Source organism: Danaus plexippus, chromosome 6 (genome assembly GCF_018135715.1).
Source record: "Danaus plexippus chromosome 6, MEX_DaPlex, whole genome shotgun sequence".
In the NCBI taxonomy this organism is placed as follows: Eukaryota; Metazoa; Arthropoda; class Insecta; order Lepidoptera; family Nymphalidae; genus Danaus; species Danaus plexippus.
Genome location: NC_083540.1, coordinates 6,464,236 through 6,469,472, shown reverse-complemented (window position 1 = coordinate 6,469,472; position 5,237 = coordinate 6,464,236). Strand labels below are relative to the sequence as shown.

General features: G+C 28.3%; 1 long non-coding RNA gene across 1 annotated transcript; it reads left to right on the top strand.

The window, feature by feature from the left end:
• Nucleotides 1-2,746: 2,746 nt before the first annotated feature.
• LOC133320868 (uncharacterized) lies at nucleotides 2,747-4,708 on the top strand. Its single transcript, XR_009753977.1, has 3 exons — nucleotides 2,747-2,855; nucleotides 2,963-3,073; nucleotides 3,646-4,708. It is a non-coding gene; the product is annotated as an uncharacterized LOC133320868 (long non-coding RNA).
• The last annotated feature ends 529 nt before the right edge of the window (nucleotides 4,709-5,237 follow it).

The following is a 5,237-nucleotide window of genomic DNA, read 5'->3' as shown; positions in this document are numbered from 1 at the left end:
TAAGCGAGCGTTTAGATTATACAGAAGAGTTTTGCTACTGAATGCAAGTTAATAATGTTTATCTACTTTTGATGACACTACCTTGTGTTATATTATATTAAGTACAAATCGGTTAGTATGTTTTTTTGTTATTGTTGTTCCATTATTTACATTTTTACAAGTGACATCATAGTAGCACTATCTAGTAGAAGTTAAAATATTTTTTACACTATTTGGTTTATTTTATTTATCATTCCTAAAACTAAACGGTTATCTGTTTAAAATAATGAAAATGTACGTATTCCATTCGGGATTTCATTACCATAGATGAGAAAGGGAAAGAATTTTCATATTTATTGTATTTTTGTGCTTTGTCTTGTGAGATGTCATTACTGGTTTCTTAAAAACATATAGATTTATAATAACGTTTTACTAAAACAAATCGAGCAGTATTCTCTAGAAAATTTAAAAAAAAATCGTGTTATGCCGATATTTTTATTGCATATTATCAGTTAGCTACAGTTAGACTTGTGAAGAAAAATCAAGAAAACTACTTTTATTAGTTAATATTGACCTTACACATTTCATTAAATATTGCTGAATAATTGTACGACAAATACGATGTAAAGCTGTATAAGGTAATTGTTAGAAAAATCATAGTATTGAATTTATATACTCTCTAACTTATAATTTAGCATTCCCGAAAAACATTGCTGTTTGTTTCGTTGAAAATCTCCGTCAACTATCTTCCTGAAATACATGTATGAGTTGGTTAGCTAACTAACTACTAACACAAACATCTAATTTTGTAAAGTAAATATTTGCAATTTGTGTTCTGTGAATAAAATAAATACTTAAGTCAAATTTATCAATTATTGTAGAGCTTGTATATTAATAAATGTTCCACTATTAGAAGCTAAATATTTTTTTATTACTCTTTTGAAACATCTTTACTTCTTGGATAAGAAAAACAACACTAGAGACACTCTACACTTAACAATAATAACCAAAATTTAGGAAGATCATAATTATAAACATATTATATTATTTGACTACAACATCATAAACACGCCTTGTTTAGAACAGAAATTATCTTGAACTGTACTTTGGGGGTTTATTTTAGTTGATAATTTAATACAAAGGCCTTTATTCGGTTTGCTTGCTACAGTAGTATGACTCCTGTTATTTCATTAAATTCGAATGTGTAATTAATTCGGAAAGCAATGAACAGTACTCTTACTGGTCGGGTTGGACATCGGATATTGTTGTCGTTGTACATCTCTTTGTAACTGTCTGCTCCCGATAATTGCTTCTTTGTGATAGAAACCTAATTAAAAATGTCTTTTAATTACCAAGATTTTATAGATTGTAATTTTTTTTTTGTATATATAATAAATATAATTATTAATAATTAAAGTACCATTGTTTTATGAACAAAATAAATATTGATTTTTAATGTTCCCCTACGGTTTCCATACAAACTGTTATATTCAAACTTTGACATCCAGTCGGCCCGGGTTATCCTTATCTGATTCCAATAATATTTATTATTTCAGTTATTAAGATCGGACACCATAAAATAAGAGAATATGTGTGTCATAATCTGTAAAAAAATTGCTTCTACAGTCTGGGGCACCCTAATATATATCATCAATAAATATTATAAAACTAAGTCCCTTGCCGTGTCTGTCGGTCTGTTCGCGATAAACGGAAAAACTACTGCACCGATTATGAAACAATTAGCACAATTCGATAGCATGAGGCTCGGGAACGGTTTTATTATATAATGTGTTATCTTTTTGTATTTACTTGTGTGTACATTAACGATATTTGTTGAAGATGTCAGGAAAACATGAGTCGTCTGAGAGCTTTTAAGGAAAACGCTGCCTTAATTCTTTGTCCGCTGTGGCATTATACCCCAAGAATAACATACTATATCCATTATACAACTTTTAAAAATTGGCATTCCTAGAGCGTTTCTTCGAAAGCTATGTATAATTACAGTAGTCTTATCAAAATAAATTAGTTCGTTTTCAAGCCTACATCAGTATCTGTAAATTACTTTTCAAATCATTTAAATCGGGCGTACCATTTGAAAGCTATCATAATATAAGTTTAAAAATTCTCAAAATTAAATAGGCTATTTTATATTTTTTTTGTAGGAGGCCGTGCGAAGCCGGGGCTGATACCGAGTATTTTACACAATTCTTGATTCTATCTTTTTTGTTCTAAATTTTTATGGTTAAGGGATTTAGAAAAAACTTTATTTTACTAAAACAATTTCTTTTAAAAATACTTGATGTATAATTTGAATTTGAATTTAAATAATGAAATCATTACATATCGGGTAAATTTTTCAAGTATTCAAAAATGGTTACAGGTGAAATTATGAATGGGGGAGTGCTTATAAAATATGTACGAGTATGTTTTGATAACAGTACCTTTGTATAAAAATAACAACAAATGAGTTGAAATCACTTTATTCATAATTTATTTTGTACTCATCATTCTTTTTATAACATATTAGTTTTTATTGACCTTTTCATTGTTAATTAATTAGAACACATACTCTTCACAAACAATGTTCATTCTTTATGTAATTATAATAATACATAATGAATACATAAAATGGATTCTATTTCTGTATCGAACAAATAAACTATAATTTATAATTCTAAGCTTAAAATAAAATTCATGCTAGTCAAACTGGCAGGAAGCATAAATATGAGTTGGATATAGCTAAATCAGGTAAGCTGTGATTTGACTGTCAATAGAAGATAGTGAGCGCAAATCTCCCTTCAAACAAAATATCTTTTAAACCCATATTGCTGTCAGAAATGTTGTCTAAATGACTTGCACTTTAGTTAATAATTAAGGTGAAAGAAAAATTATTTAAATATTGTCAGAAGTACAACATCACTTGCATGTATAAGTATACTTTAGGAGGACAGATATTTTTTAATGTGCCAAATGTGTTTCTTAGCTGAAGATTGCCGATTGTGACGTAGAGTTGACTTGCAAAATTATCGGGTAAACTGTCAGATCTGGTAATCGGATTAGGAGACAAGATACCTGTGTTTGACACAACAAAAATGTGAGTAGTTAAGGGAATTTTAACAACAGCACGTGCTTACGTACGTTTTATAACATAATTTCGTAATATTATTAGACGGATTCTCACGAGAGTCTCCAGTTATTTGGGTACGGAATGAGAAAATATGAAGAGAAATTTAAAACCATAATTACCATCTGTTTCATACCATTCATAATAATAAAGACTGAATACATTTATTGCATGTAGTTATCAAGAGAGCTTATGCACTCAATTATGAAGGTTTCGGTTTAGATTTACTACATTTGATGGTATTATTAAAGTTTAAGATGTAAAGTTTCATATATACCTGAAATTTTACATTAAACATTTTAAAATATTCGTTCAAACATTAAAATGTTGTCATTATATTTAAATTATAGTTAATCAGTATACAAAAAGTAGAAAAAGTACACAATATATGAAGGAATAGAGTCCCAATCGTCTTTTCTTTTACAGACCATGAATGAACCTAGTTAATCTTTTCACGAATTCCTAATTTAGAAGAGATCCGATCGCTGCAACGATTCGAGTGACAAAATGAATTTAATCTGTATCCTCCTCTCTATTTATAGCAAGCAACACCCATTGTCGTGACTGGACTTACACAGGTGGCCATACAGGTGGTTAAGCAAGTGACATCTGATAATTTTAACCACTAATGACTATTAATATTTGGTTTTATCCTATTAAAAAGAAGACTCTGTATTCTAGACCAGACTATATTATATTTCTATTTTGAAATTGTTATTCAATTAGTTTAATGTATAACCCCTTAAGTTATCACAGACGATTTAATAGTTTATTTAGTATCGGATTTTGCATAAAGGCAACGAGATGGAAGAGCTTCGTTAAAGCATTCAAAGTATTCGAGTAAAACAATTCATTTCACTATACATAAAGCCAGAAAATGTATACAACAAGATATAAATAAGTCACATCGCTATAAATACACACGTCTTAATTTATCCTAAATCAGTTTGTAATTTGATACCTCTATATACCGCAATAAGTGAGATGAGAGAGATGTCTTTGTAAAGCATATCTGATAGCAGAAAACAATGACAAAGATTTATTACAGTTCAGACAATGGACTATCTCGTAATCGATCTCGTTGAATTCGCTGTTTTCAAAGAAACAAAGTTATTACAGCTGCTAAGTAAGTATAAATGAGAACAAAAAAATTTGCATAATAAAATGATGACTTAGAAATAAATTCTAGTAATCATTACTGAAGATTTAATTTAGCTACAGCTATTTGTTATTAGATTTAAAATATATTTCTTTTAGTTTTTCTCTTTACTGAGTAAATTTAAAGCAGTGAAAGTATAAGTATACGTAGTATTTTCAAAATTACAGAATGACAATTTCAAATTAAAGCCCTCGCTAAGCTACTTCTTGCATCAGCTATTATTTCGCCTTATGAATATTCATGTTCCTTCTAACAAGGCTATTAGTCCATATTTGCTGTATCATCTGGAGCAAGGAGGCCAATTCAGGTTCTATGTAATTTTCTAATTATGATCTGTTATAAATTACAAAGAATAATATATTATAAAGAATAATTGGTCAGAAAACAACATAGTATATATTTTTAGATTAACTATAGTATCTTGTACATACAATATAAAATTAATTAATGATGTTTAAAAAAGGTATATTATATCCAATAATACTATTTTTTTTATCTTCAAAATCATATTTCCGTGTCAGTTTAATAGGTTGTAAGAAAAATTTTCCTTAACAAACGGTGTTACTTTCCTTTCTCTTCTAGAATTCATGTGACATTTATTATTATTATTATTGCTGAAGTAAAATTTACTCGATCAAATTATAACTTTACTTTTTCCTTCTCAAAAAGAGGAATCAAATGTTTACTTACTGCTTTATTGTATTTCCCGTGAGTATTCAAATCGTAATAGAGATTTCGAAGCTTTTCTTACATTCATACATATCAATTTTACACATTTAATTTGATTTTGCGTATTTTGTTATATATGAACATTATCCATGTAAAGATTGGTTATATTTTTTTTTTGTTTTTACATACATTGCATTAAACTTAAAGCGTTAACTAAAGATTACGCTGATAATGACTTTATAGTAATTTCTTGTCTTTTTAAAGACAGTGATGCATTCGGTAGGTTATTATCAATGATAAAGATTA